The sequence below is a fragment of the Erithacus rubecula genome (genome assembly GCF_903797595.1).
Source record: "Erithacus rubecula genome assembly, chromosome: 11".
Lineage (NCBI taxonomy): Eukaryota > Metazoa > Chordata > Aves > Passeriformes > Muscicapidae > Erithacus > Erithacus rubecula.
The window spans coordinates 21,919,535-21,933,985 of NC_136663.1; the positions used below are offsets into that span (position 1 = coordinate 21,919,535).

Here is a 14,451-nt window from a genome sequence, read left to right on the forward strand (position 1 = left end):
ATGGTGTTTAGAGTTAGAAACACTAATGCTGTTCAGGATTTGAAAAATATAAAGGCTAAAATCCTAAGGCATCAGGGCAGTTCCTCCCACTGCACAGACTGAGGGAAGATTGATGCATGGCTCCTGTGAGCAGTGCCTACACTGGGGCTGCCAAGGATGAGACACAGCCAGGGCTGCTGCCCCAAATTAAGTCCATTACATGTGGGCAAACAGATCTGGCATGTCAAGGCCCATTCCACGGCTTGTTGGCATTGCAGCTCCTTGGTCCCTGCCTGTCTCAGGCTGGACACCTTGACACAATTACCTTGTATGTCCTGGTCTCCTTCAGACAGGACCTCCAGGCAATATTAGAGATAGAAGATCTCAGCAATTTACAGAAGGAGGGATGAAGATGCCTTTAGGAAATATTTATCTTTGAGCCACTTGCTTCTATTTGAATAAAATTTGTATAGCTTTCTCTTGTCAATGCCAAGTACACTGAATCATGCAGAGCCAAAAAACCCCAGGAGCATCAAACAAGCTGGGGAAAGGGAAGATCAGGGAGAAGCTGCCCATAGAATGGAATTTATTTTCCAGCTCTGTGACCCTAAACCAGACATATTCCACAAAGAACACCTGAACCCAGCCCTTCCTGGTGAGCTGGAATGGTTGCCACAAAGCCTGTGCTCATTGCCTGACCCCCTGAACTCGTGTGTAACAGACTGAAGCTGAGCTGGTCCAGCACACCAAACATCCAAGCCCTGCAGCAGCCCTGAGCCCAGAGGCAAAGCCCTCCCACACTTCTTTCAGCAGTCACTTTGCTTCCAGATCTTCTCCTCTGCCTCTCTCATGCAAGGTGCAGCACAGTAGAAAAATGGTTACTCACACACCTGCCCCAAAGTTATGCTTCATTCAGACAAATTCTTATTTTCTCTGAACATGGGCAGAAGCCAAAACTGGCCTCTTCCTTGAACTGAACCCACAGGATAGTTTCAAAATTGTCTTGACAGCTTGCTCTTGCTTCCTCTCAAAACTTTTAGCTTCACTGTCTAACGATGGGCAACAGAGATTAAATTTATCTCACGGAGCTGCTGCCATCTGAGCAGCAGGCACTGAGTCTGAGTGAGTTATGTGGATTGGCTTTCCAGAGCATCTCCCCTGGTGGGGACACAGGCCCCCCAGGGAAGGGTTCACCTTCAGGATCTCAGCATGATGAGCTAACCCAGCCCCTGGGTTCCTGCCTGCCCTCCCTGCCAGGCAGGAATTTGGGCTGGCTCTGCCAGACTGGGCTTGCTGCTGCCTGGCTGCAGGGTGCCAGAACCACCAACACAGCTCAGCAAAGCCTTCAGTGCTCCTTGCTGTGCCCTGCCCACACGTGCCAGGGGAGCACAAGCCTCCTGCCAGTGTGACAGTGGCACTGTCCCCACGTGGGCAGAGCTGTGTCACTGCTCCATTCACAGGCCCACACTCTGCCCCCAGCCAAGCCATGCCCTTGGCATTTGCTGCCCTTTTGCCTGCATTTTTTTCAGAACAGAATATTTTTGAGACTGATTAAGAATACTGGAGGGCTCTCGAGCATCTACTGAGCACTGCAGATCTCCATTCAAAATATTTGAATTTGACAGTGATTCTCCGTAGCAAATCTAAAATATCAGTAAACAAAGATCTTAATCTAGCTAAGTGTGCTACACTGATATTCCACAGTGCTGCTTTTTTAATCAGTGCCTGCAGTTAAACTCCTCATGTGACATCTAGTACAGCTGCCTCCATTTACCAAACATTCAAAATTTGTCATCACATTTATTTGGTAAGAACTATTTTCCACAAAACTATTCTGACTGGCATTAATTACATTATTCCCTTTTATTTATGTCATCTGAGTCCTGATTCCCCCTCAGAAGTGATTTAAACAGATGGGAGGAGGAGGAGGGTGCAGGCAAGGAGAGGCTTTAAGATCTCCTTTTATCCAGAGCTGCAGCAGGAGGGAAGAGCCCTTGTGGGAAGTGGAGGAGGCAGAGCTGGGATTCACTTTAAGTGAACCTGTGTGTCAAGGGTTTGGTGTGAGAAAGCCTGCAGGGGGTGTATGTCCCCTGGGTGCCATCAAATGCCATCCTCCAAACCCCAGAGTGGTGCAAGAACCTCCCAGCTCCTCCCCTAAAACGTGGGAGCTGATTATTACAATGCAAAAGAAAACAACTTGAAAATTGCTTTCAACCAGTTTACTTTTGGCTGAAATAACTCAGGAAAGTTCTCATGAAGGAGTGGGGACACCCACCTGTAGCTGAGGACACCTAAATCAGCTGGACCCTGTCAGTGCCCTCAGGACTCCAACCATCACTCTCCCATGGCCTGTCTGTCCAGGCACTATGCTCATTTGGGGAATTAAGGTGATTAAGTTTTGGAATAAGGAAAAACCAGGAGCAAAGCCCTTCTGAAGCCTCTCAGTAACTCTGCAGCAAGTTGTCCTTGTGTCACATTTTTACAGCTGCACATTGCTGGTAACATATACAGTGAGTAAAGCTGTAAAGCAGCTTCCATTTAACCTGTCAAACAATTTTCCAGAGGACATTTGTTGAAACTTCTGTGTATAACACGTTTATTTTCTGGTACAAGTGAAATGTATTTTCATTCTTTCTAAACAAGTAGATACAAGGCAGAGTGACAGGGGGACAAAATGGCAACAGAAATTCTGTGCTGGCAAATGTAACACACACAGCATCTGACACAGGTGTCTAAATGAGCTGCTCCTCAGAAAGGCCCTTGCAGACCCATTTAAGAAAACTTCAGCCCTCCCCATCAGGGTCAGAAGCCCAAATATCAGGAATGACTCAGAAAGAGAGAGAACTCAGCAAGGCACAAAGAGCAGCATGAATTAAAGGTGGGAAGAGTTTCTAGGCCAGCACAAGCTAAACAGACCTTGAAGCTGCAATGAGACAGGTGGATGGAGGGTGGCCACGAGTTCTCAGAAAGGTTATTTCTAATCCAGGCTGCTGGGTGCCCAGTGAAACCACCAGGAAAGAAGCTTGGGACAAAAGCAGGACCTTTTTCCTGTGGTGCATCATTAAGCAGTGCCACAGGAAGCCCCACAGCCCAACACAGAGGTGGTTTTAAAAAAGATTAAGCAGATGTATGTCCTTCAAGGATATTTAAACAGATCCTGTCTGGATACAGGGATCTTAAACACACCTGAGAAGGCACAAAAGGTGAAGAGCCAGGCCAAACTTGCCTCTACTCCTGAGCTCAGTCACTGGCTGGCCCTACAAACCTGGGCATTAGGGTGGTAACATTTATCTCACAGAGCACTGGGGTAGTAAAAAGCACAGAAGGAAAGAAATGCTGACTGTTTGTATTACCCACAGATGCTTGTCAAAACCAGCAAGCCCTGAAAATGCAAACCTGGCAGGCACAGCTCCATCCCGTGTCACTCAGGTGGAAAATGAACAGTTGCCAACACAGTAATTACAGGGACATTGGGATGTCCCCTGGGGCAGAGCTGTTCCTCTCCTGGCTGGGGCTGCCCAGCACTTCACACATTCAATATAACAGATCCCACACACTCCACCCCCCTCCAGGAGTACACCAGGAGCAGAGATTCACCCCTACACATGGATGGCTAACTCCTGGCATGCTTTGCTTCTCTCCAGAAAGCAGGATGAAAGTGCAGCCAGGGTAAGCTGGCTGTCCAGATATTTCCTGGGAGAAAGAGTCCCTGGACACAGGGCACAGGAGCAGGTATGTGCCACATCCTCTCTCAAAATGTCCAGAAAGCCCTTTACAATTAAGAGCTCAAAGGACCTCAAAAACTCCTTAAAGACAGAAAACTTAAGTCATTCCAAAGCTCTAAATCAGCTTAAACAGCTTAAATTCATCTAAGGCCCTACAGTGTTTTAAGCATTTTAAACCCATCTAAAGCCTTAAAGTGGCTTAAGGAACTTGAAATATCTAAGGCTTAAAAGTGGTTTAAGAATCTCCAACTTTTGGCTCAGCTCTCCTCATTTCTCTCCCAGCTTGGCAACCCTGACTCCTCACCCAAGCCACACAGTCCCAGTCACCCAAACAGCCCAGATGCTGCTGGAACAGCACCTGGAAATTGTCCATACACCCTTCTCCTTTCTTGGGTTTCAAAGACTGGAAAGTGCAAGGCCTGGGGTTGAACTCTCAGGTTTGAACAAGACTATGACCCAGGGCTCACACATCTACAAGGTTTGTAGTTTCTGGTTCCAGTTTGGCTGCAGATAAAATTGTGTCAGACTGCCTGATCCCTCACTTCACCTCACCAAGAGTTTTGAAGTCTACACTCACTGCAGAGGATGAAGCAAAGCTGGTTACCACAATTTTTGCATTTTCTGCTGCCCTGATTTTAACTGTGCAGCCTGGGAATGGAAAGGCCCAGGATGTTTCTGTTTGGTTGTTCACACATTTAAGAGTGATTGCTGTTGCATCTTTTTTTACACTGCCATTTCTCAGACACCCAAGTAGAAACTATTTTCATCAGAAAATCTTATTTGACACTACATTAACACATTTCTGTGTCACTTATGCTTTCCCCATTCTCCTTCTGCTGCAGCTGCAGGACTACCCTTCCTCTGTCCACTCCCACCAGCACATTCCCTTGGGATATTTCCTCTCATTTTCTCTCTCTGCAGGACAGCTTCTGGTTCCACCCCTTCTCTCATGACTTAATTCTGGAATTTTTCCTATCTACCTCCTCTTTTGCTTTCTCTTTCATCATTATATCTTTGCAAAAATGAGGACTGTGCTCTACAGGTCCCTCAGGATAATGTATCCAAACCAGTTCAGCTGTAGCTATTCTGACATGCAGATTTATTGAGGATAAATGCTTCATCCTGGCTCTTTGAGGAAGGAAAGGAAAAGGAGCCATGCTGGGACTGATGACTCTTCCCCCAGAAAGATACAGTAACTTATGGAATCACTTACAGCTTGAAGGCAAATTAATCTAAATTTCTTTTACAAATAAGGTTAAAGAAAACATTTAAAAGCAGATACAAATTGCATTGCTAACAAACCCTTCTGAATCATCCAAATGTCAGCAACAAGCCAGAAACACAGTTCATGGCTTTCCTTTACATATGTGTGCATGAGTTAATTGCAATGGAACACATTGCAAAAAAAAAAAAAAAAAAAAAAAAAAAAAAAAAAAAAAAAAAAAAAAAAGCTGAAATAATTTTTATTGCTCCTGTCTCCTGTGAAAACATCTCCCTTGCATTGAACTACAGCACTGGCAGGTGTGCTGGGCCAACACAGATTGTTTATCAGTTTCCATGACGTGGCTCAAAGATGTTCTCCCTGCCTCAAAAGAGCCATGCACAGTGCAGTATCTGCTCTCTTCCTTCACTTTTTCCTGAGAGAGAAACCCTGCAGGGTTTTGGTGACATAAAACTTATAACTTCCACCATTACCTTTCTGGAGATCTCTTTCCCATTGTACACACACTGGGCTAGATCCTTTCTTCACAGAACTAAAAATTGCTGTTTGTCCTATTGCTTGAAAATGAATAACAGATATAAGAGGAGAACAAAAAAATACCTTGATAATGTCTCACTGTCAGGCAAAGCAGGCTGCCTAAGCCTTTGTTTTTCATTAGTATCTGTAAATATAGAAATGAGTAATTTCTTTTGTAGTCCCTGCAGAAGGTTCTTCAACTTATGTACACTCTAGGAAAAAAACCCACTTTTTCCTGTTGGAAGAGTCCTGTGCTGGTAAAACAGATGTTCAGGAAGCAGCAGCTTCCTGGGATCTTCTGAGGCCCTGTGCTCATTAATTCAGAGGTTCAAATCCTCTCCCTAGCTTCTCCCCCAACTAAACCCCTTCTAATTAACCTCATCATAGCCCTCTCCTATGCCCTCCCAATTCTATTCATAGTAGCCTCCCTCACACCAGTAGAGTATAAAATTCTGAGCTACATACAAAGCCAAAAAGGCCCAAACATCATTGGCCCATTCGGGTTACTTCAACCCCTGGAAGATGGGGTCAAACTATCCATTAAGGAACCTATTTGTCCATCAATATCCTCCCTGATCCTCTTGATTACAACCCCCATATTAGCCCTCCTTATAGCGTCAATCTGAGCCCATTCCCTCTCCCATTCTCCCTCACAGACCCCAACCTTTACTCTCCCTACTGTCTATACCAAATCTAGCAGTGTACATCATCCTGTGATCAGGATGAGCTCCCAACTCAAAATATCCCCTAACTGGAGCACTGTGAGCAGCAGCTCAAACCATCTCCTAGGAAGTGACCTCAGCAATGATCCTCTTATCCCTCATTCTGCTCAGCAGAAGCTACAGCCTCAACACCCCTGCAATCACCCAAGAGACCTGCTGACCCCTCACCAGATGATGATTTTATCTAAACTCACCTGAACAAATCATGCCCCATTTGACCTGACAGAAGGAGAGTCAGAACTAGTCTCAGGGTTGAATGGAGAATACACAGCAGGGCCCTTTGCCCTGTTCTTCCTGGCTGAATATGCCAACATCATACTCATTAACACATTGACTGCCATTCTATTCTTTCACCTATCTCTTCAACCTGCCCCCAAGACCTTTCTGCGTTTGAATGCATCCATTTTCTTCATTTGTCTCACATCCACATCATCTGGATGATGGGATTGAATGGCCTCAACAAAGCTAAGGCCTCAAACCAGAACCACATTCCTGTTTCCACATCACTAACCAGTCCTCTAACTGCAGGAGACCAAAGCAGCTGCTGCTCCTCCTGCAGGACATGGCTTTGGTCCAGATGGGAAATCACACCCCTCCTGTTGTGCACCAGTTCTCTTTTCTGTCACCCTGACTCCCTGCACAGCCCTTCTACTGTGGCCACAGCTTTCCAGCAGGACAAAGTAGTTTTGCAGAGGCAGCTCAGTTTCAGTTTCAGCTGAGCACGTTCTGGTAGGTCAGGAGTGATGGGCTCCTGCCATTCCCAGCACTCCTCTCTTGCCATCCAGTGCAAATCTTCTCACTACATAATTAGATTATACTTATTATAACAAGTGCAGGCTTCTGGGCACTACAGGTGTGAACTGGGATGCTAAAAATACCAAGCCATGACTCCTTAGCAGCCTGTCTTTTCCTAATCTCCTGCTGGAACTATTTCATCTGGTGAGGTGAGGAAAGCTGTGTTGGGCTGCTGCTGAGAGATCCTGGTGTAGCTGCTTGGATTCACACAATGCCTATATCCAGTGTTTTTATTTCCATATAACATTTCCCACAGCACTGCAGATACTCAGCATGCCAGGAAGAGACCAGACATGGTTCAGAACAAGCACAAGCAGTGGAGCCCTGCTGTACCTGTGCTGCTGGAGCTGTGGCACCACAAAGAACACTCAGGCACTGCCCCTGCACAGGGGCCACAAACCAGCACAGCTCAGCAGGAGACAAAAACTGATGCCATTCCTGAGCTGATATCCCAAATGGACCCAGCACTGCACCAGCACAAGATTTCCAGTGTGAGCCCTGTGCTGCTGCTCCTTGCCCTGTGTCCCTTGGCTTTGCCCAGCTCTGGGCAGGAGCAGCTGCAGGAAGGACAGAGGGGGCTGGAGGCAGCCCTTGTTCCCCCAGCTGGGAGAGGCTCTACCTGCTCTGCAGCTGAGGGACAGCAGAGATTCAGGTGCCCAAGTGTAACTGGTGCTCTCTGGAGGGAGAAGCCTGCTGCAAGGGGCTGTGCTGAGATCCCTCTCCAGGGAGGCAGAAGGGGGAGACAGGACAGGACTCTGTGCTGCAGCAGGATGGGTGGGACCAGAGCCCAGCACCAGGCCCTTGTTTCAGAGGGGCCAGGTCTCCTGGACAGTTACAAGGGAGAGCAAACTCCCAAATTTCCCTCTCTGTGGTCCTTCACATGTGGCCTACTCCTCTGCTGAAAGGTTGGCCAGCACCCTCTTTGTATTTTGGGAGACACTTTTCTTTAGCACCTCCAGCACAAGTGAGCTATCACATTTATCAATACAAATGCAGAAAGCTTGCAGGCACACAACAGGACAGAGAAAGGCACAGTGGTGTGAGACAGCACCATGGCAGCTCTTTGAGTTCCAATTCTGCCACTGCCAAATGCAGACACAGAGTGGGTGCACTGTATGTGACACTCTATGTGACTCCTGCCTGGAGTAATCCTAGCCAAAGAACACATACAAAGCTTCATAAAAGACAATTTTATTCCAGTTTGCAGCACACCCTATAGTTAACAAGGCCAGTGACACAGCATCAATAAGCAGTTCTCTCCCTCTAGAAATCTTTCTTTAACCTGTGAAATGTGGCTTCTTTTGTTGTGTATTAGGGGTTTTTTCATTATTATTTTAAATCAAAATACTGAAAGGAGTAATTAAAAGTAATTGTTGATGGTATCATTCTAAGTGCTTACTGTGTTTCTTATCTGGCCAGCTCATGCCTTGGATTCCAAGAATAAATCACAAAGATAGCAGATACCACATATCACCACAGAAATGAGTTTAGCCTGGGAGAACAAATTAAGCAAAGATATAATCTAAAGCCCGGATCTCCCTTTGGAAATGATGCCTTGGTCTCACTCCTGTGCACAGATGTTCTTTGCTCTCACAAGGCTCAGAGCAGAGCAGTGGCAGAGCTCTTGCCTGTTGAATGTTCTGGTGAACTTGCCCCGTGCAGGGGACATGGCACATCCCTGTCCCTGCAGGGCTCAGGGCATGGCACATCCCTGTCCCCAAACCTGCTGGGCTCAGGGCATGGCACATCCCTATTCCTGCAGGGCTCAGGGCATGGCACATCCCTATCCCTGTTCCTGCTGGGCTCAGGGCATGGCACATCCCTGTCCCCAAACCTGCTGGGCTCAGGGCATGGCACATCCCTATTCCTGCAGGGCTCAGGGCATGGCACATCCCTATCCCTGTTCCTGCTGGGCTCAGGGCATGGCACATCCCTGTCCCCAAACCTGCTGGGCTCAGGGCATGGCACATCCCTATTCCTGCTGGGCTCAGGGCATGGCACATCCCTGTCCCAGTCTCATGGAACACCACAGGGCACAGGAAGAGTGTGGGCATAGCCTTGCTCTGCATCCAGGGATGATGAGGAGGAGGAGGAGGTGTCCAGTGGCCACCCAAGGGCCTGGCTGCCATGCCCTGCCCCCAGCAGGAGCAGGGGGCAGTGGGCACAGGGGGCAGTGGGCACAGGGCTCCCCCTGCCCTGGCAGTGCTGCTCTGGGGCTGTGGCCCCAGAGAGGTGTTCAGGTGACAGCAGGGAAGGCAATCCCAGCCCTTCTGCAGAGCACCCATAATAAAATAAATGTACTGAGAGCAAACCAGAAACCCAACAGACATGTCAGAGCCTCTTCCCTCCCCCCAGAGCTCTCCTACCCCACTGTCCTTCCACCACCATCTACAGCTTCTGCACAGTTCAGCTCTATCCTTCCTGGGCTTTATTGGCCATTGCAGCTTCTTCAGCCAAGATGTGAGGCAGGATTGAATGAGTCACAACTTACACCAGACTGATTAACACTCACTTGTCAACTGCACCTTCCAGCTGAATGGATACAGCTGTAGGGGAAGCTGAGGAAGGAGAAAAACACTGACTTCCCCATAAAAAAAACTTGGCACAGATGCTTCAGGATTAGTCAGGTATCAAGAATCTAGACAAGCATTGGAAAGAGGAAATTAAAATTCACCAAACATTTAATAGTAAGTGCTAAAGTCTTTCCAGGTTCGTAGCAACCCAAGCTAACACCTGTGGCAGGCAGTATTGGAAAACATATTTCCAAAGGGCCCTCTGTAGTCTTGACATTTTTCTGATCTAAATTTTTAAATGCAAGAGCAATTCTACTTTTTTCCTCCCAGCTGTACTGGTAAAAACTTGTCCTAAGCAGGAGTGACGCAAGTTGCCACAAGTGGGGAAGGCAATTTTACCAGAGGGCACATTACCCTTTCCTATAACATACTTTTCTTCCTCACTGCCCTGCACTGTCCATAGCCCTTGAAAGAAACAACTCTTTCCTTTAGTTCTCTAGCAGTGAGCAGGTCTCCTGCTGGGGAAAGCTTGGGCCCTTTCCACCAGCAGCTGCAATGCTTCCCAGAGGAGACCTGCCCTGCAGGAGGCAGCATGCCAGCTCTGTACCCCAGAGGCACAAACTGCCCAAATTGACATTCCTAGACCTTCCCAGGTGTGACATTCCCAACCTAGCAGAGCCCTCCAGCAAGCAGCAGGAATAAGGAATAATCCTCAAACTGAACATGCAGCAGTAGCAGAGGGTGAATCACTCAATCATCACTAGACCAGCTCCATGCTAACCAATTTTGCAGGATTCTTAATAAAAAGAAGTTCCTTCCTAGGCAGAGTGGAACAGGAAGCTACAGTCTCCAGGTCAGTGACAAAGCCCCCCAAGGCTTTTTTTTTTTTTTTTTCTTCTTGTTTTAATAGTAACTTCAGAAAATCACATAGAGTGGATGGTTTTGGTGGCTGTTTATCCCAATGGCTAGATAATAGAATTTATAGCCTAGTTTGACATTTTTAATAATTCAAAACTGTTTATCTACACAAGAGATTCCCAGAGAACTGCAGGGAGCCAGGCCTGCTGCTGCCCCACACCCAGAACTGCAAAAGAGTTCTCTCTCAGGGAAAAGATGTTCTGCACCTCAGGTGTAACAGGAGTGCAAATTCATTTCTTTGTGTGCTAAAGTGACGTGGTTTTGTATGACACTAATGCATCATACAATCACATAAATAACTGATACAGGGTACATCACTCTTGGTGACAGAGACAACACCACCTTCCAGCTTTTCCCAGCACCTGATCAGACTCCAGGAGCCATAAACACTGAGGTCTGAAAGAACTGCAGTAGCCTCAGCCACTAGTGCCAGCAAACACACTTGTGAAAGCTGTGCTTAAATTGCAGATTACCTAACACACAAAATGAAGGATCCTGCTGAATTTTAAGGGCTTGCATCTTTTGCAGTCTTCTGCACCAAAGCAAGCAGTGTCATTAATGACAGTGGCCCGTGGCTTCCTTCCCAGTCTGCTCCTCCAGGGATGGGTGTGCTGCGATGCCATCCAGCCGAGGGCTGCTGTGCTGGGTGCTGGGTGTGCAGGGATGGCATCAGGGGCTGAGCTGGGGCTGCCTGGCTGCCCTGCCCTCCTGGAATTCCGCAGGAGCGCTCCTGGAGCTGCTGCCCCGGCCTGCCAGGAGCCCGTGGCCTGCAGGCCGTGCCCTGTGCTGGGGCTGTGCCAGCCATTTTGATACACACCGCTGATAAGCACCGAGGTGCCATAAAGGAAATGGGATTAAAGCCAGCAGAGCTCCTTGCACACTGCTGCAGCATTTACTCAGCCTGAATTCCTGATGGGCTCTGTTAATCAATCTCTTTGGCTAGCTGGGCATTGCTCATGCCCGGCGCAGTGACAGAGCAGCGTTCAGGCTCCAGCTCCTCCAGCAGGTGTTTACGTGCGGCTGCTCCTGGAGCAAGGGCTCCTCGCAGGGTGACTGTCCCTCTGCACACCGAGCAGCGCTCGGGGCTCCTCCAGGCTGGGAAGTGCTACGTGCAGGCAGGCAATGGCCATGGCTAGGGACCAAGGCTGATTAGAGCCGCGGAAAGCGCTTGCGGTTAAGCAGCTGGCCGCGTTACCTTTGCCTTTCTCCCTTTTACCTGGGATCCACACGGGTGATGGCAGGAGGAGAGCGAGGGCAGCGGGCTGGGGAGGGAGCTGGTGATTCAAGAGCACGGGAGGAATACTCTGAGACACACAGTCACCGTGACAGCAGACAAGCGGACCAGAGGCAGACAACGACAAGCTGACCTGCTGATTTGTTCCCCAGTCCTGGACACCCCCACGCACCGCAGCATTAGCGGCAGTCCTCCTTCAGTGAAACGCCAAAAGGAACATCAGCACCACGTTGACGATGATGAGGAAGAGCAGGATGACAAAGACCACCACTCGCTGGGTCTCCGGGTTCATGTTGCAGCGGAGGAAAGTGTGAAGCGCACTCCATTTGTGCCTGCTTCTCTCGGGGACCTTTGCCATGGCTTCAGCCCCCGGAAGAAAAAAAAATTTAAAAAATAGAATAAAAAAGCCGGGGCAGGATGGGGCAGAGGGCTGTGAACAAAGGCTGTTTGCAGCTCTGAGAAGCACTAGTCTATAGGCTGGGCACGTGTGCCGCCGCCCCCTCAGCTCAGGGCTCGCTGGCCAGCAGCTGCCCGGGGTTGCTGTGCCCGAGGGGCCATCGCCATCGCCATCGCCATCGCTCCGGCAGCGGCAGCAGCAGCACGGGGTTCCGTGTGGCGGAGCTCCGCACTCCGCCCGCGGTGCCGATCCCGATTCCCGATCGCCGGGGAGCGGCGCCGCGATTCGCTGGCTCGGTCTCCAGGATACACCGGGCCTTGGCAACGGCGGGCGGGCAGCGCTTACGGTGGGTCAGCGGGGATTAGGCTAAAGCCTTCCACCGCCACAGCGTGCCAGCGATGGGCCGAGCCCTGCTCAGGGCACAGCGCTGCGGGGCGGGGCCGCGCACAGGTGAGGGCAGGGTCAATCCCCGCACAGGTGAGGGCAGGGGCAATCCCCGCACAGGTGAGGGCAGGGGCAATCCCCGCACAGGTGAATCCCCGCACAGGTGAGGGCAGGGTCAATCCCCGCACAGGTGAGGGCAGGGCGGATCCCCGCACAGGTGAATCCCCGCACAGGTGAGGGCAGGGGCAATCCCCGCACAGGTGAGGGCAGGGTCAATGCCCGCACAGGTGAATCCCCGCACAGGTGAGGGCAGGGTCAATCCCCGCACAGGTGAGGGCAGGGCGGATCCCCGCACACCTGAGCGTGCAACAGGAGCGGGAGGCGCGGGAGGCGCAGCCCCGGCCCTGCCTGGGACAGGGACAGCAGCTGCTGTGTGGCTCTGCTGCTCGGCTCCTGCCAGCATCCTGGAGCCAGCGAGTCTAAAGGACTTGGCTGCCTCTGCCAACACCTCCGTGGGCCTGAGTCACTGCACATCTCCAGATCTCTGCAGTCAGAAAACCTCCATCCAGCTCTGCAGATGCTTTCATCCATTTATATGCTTTTGCTGCTGGACCAAGCTGCTTTGGGTACACTCACAGCTAAGAATACCTCTCAAATGTTTTGGGTCAGGAACAGAGGGAAAAGGCTTGGAAGGATTAGGGCAGACCTTGGAGAGCACCCAGCACAGCTCCTCCACTGCAGCCCTTTTGTTTCCTCTGGCCAGCAAAGCAGAGCCCACCTCTAACTCAACAGGCAGCAGCACCTGCTTCCCAGGAGAGGAGGAGGAGGACTCAGTATTCACATCCTTCATTGACAGGAGGCAGCTTCACATCTTCCAGTTCTCACTTACACCACAAATTCCCCCTCATGAATGCAAGGGACATAAATCCAGCAATCCTGATACCAAAATCTGCTCAATCCAGGCCTTGGATTTAGGGCTAGGTGATACTGAAGCTGTGTGTGGAGCCACAGAGAGAGGATGGAGTTATCCAAGAGGATGACTCTGCACTTCACACAGCTTCCAACATGGCCACACACATTCCTAGGAGCAGGAGCCAAAACACAAGGTCCCTCCCCAAAAAAACCCCAAAAGCCAAACACCTCTGATAGCCTCCATCTCTGGGAGGGGATGTGGGTACAAATGGAACACTCTCAGCTTCTCTCACAACTGAGAAACAAACTTGCTAAAAAGCTGGGGTTTTTCAGGTGTTAACACATCAATGCCAATAATGTTTCTTGGGGATCTGTATAGCTCCTATATGTATCCTGGAAAAGAGCAGGTAAGGTTTGTATACGGGGAAAGCTTTAAGAGTTATAGGTACTGGTACTTTCCTTTAATTTTGGAGGTTTTTTCCCCAGATTGCACCAACCCCATCAGGGGCTATACAGAAAGGGCAGTCAAACCTTTCATTGTCTCCTTGTGCTTCTGCAGTGTTTAAGATAGCTGTCTTCCTTAGTCATAATCAAGAATTATTTCAATTTCTTGTTTCTGAACACAAAGATCCTGCAAATCTCCTTGTCTCTAGCCTAAATATAGAACAAGGAGAATGATGTGTAGGATGAGGTTTTGTGCTCTCAATGCAGCTTCAAGACCTGTAAGGAAAAACCTCCCAAACAGAGCAAACTGCTGGGATCTACAGGCTGCCCAAGCTCACTGGTGTTTGAGTTTTTGGCCTGCAATGACTTAATAGCTTAAAAAAACATATTTCTCCCTGCCATGTGCATCACAGCAGAACACTTCAAAGCTTGTACACTTAAATTCACTGGAAGTTTTTCAAGCCCACAGCTGACTTGCATCATTGCATTGTTCAACTCCTGGGCATTCTGCAAATCCTGGCTGGCTTTGAAGGCTTTTTATGCCTGATTGAGTTTGGACATAAGCCACCAAGCAGGATTTGGGTGGGATGTAGATCTTCAGGAGAAGCTAATTGTGGTGAATGGAAAGCATGAGCACACCCACCTCTCTGAAACCTGCACAGCAACCACTATCTCCTGTAAGCACATGGT

At 49.3% G+C, this 14,451-nt stretch overlaps 1 protein-coding gene and 1 long non-coding RNA gene across 7 annotated transcripts in view; both read right to left on the minus strand.

The window, feature by feature from the left end:
- Positions 1-14,451, minus strand: part of ARHGEF4 (Rho guanine nucleotide exchange factor 4) — a 206,861-nt gene that overhangs the window by 25,914 nt on the left and 166,496 nt on the right. The window contains exon 1 of one of the 6 annotated variants that reach the window (XM_079315547.1): positions 11,758-12,387. The exons of 4 other annotated variants lie outside the window; for them this stretch is intronic. The gene's annotated coding sequence lies outside the window, so the exon portion shown is untranslated. Of the gene's footprint in view, positions 1-10,863; positions 11,047-11,757; positions 12,388-14,451 lie in introns of those variants that run through there. One more of the 6 variants, XM_079315548.1, reaches the window with a different exon arrangement.
- On the minus strand, positions 8,138-10,282 carry LOC306806197. Its single transcript, XR_013775420.1, has 2 exons — positions 8,683-10,282; positions 8,138-8,643 (listed from the first exon to the last, which is right to left on the minus strand). It is a non-coding gene; the product is annotated as an uncharacterized lncRNA (long non-coding RNA).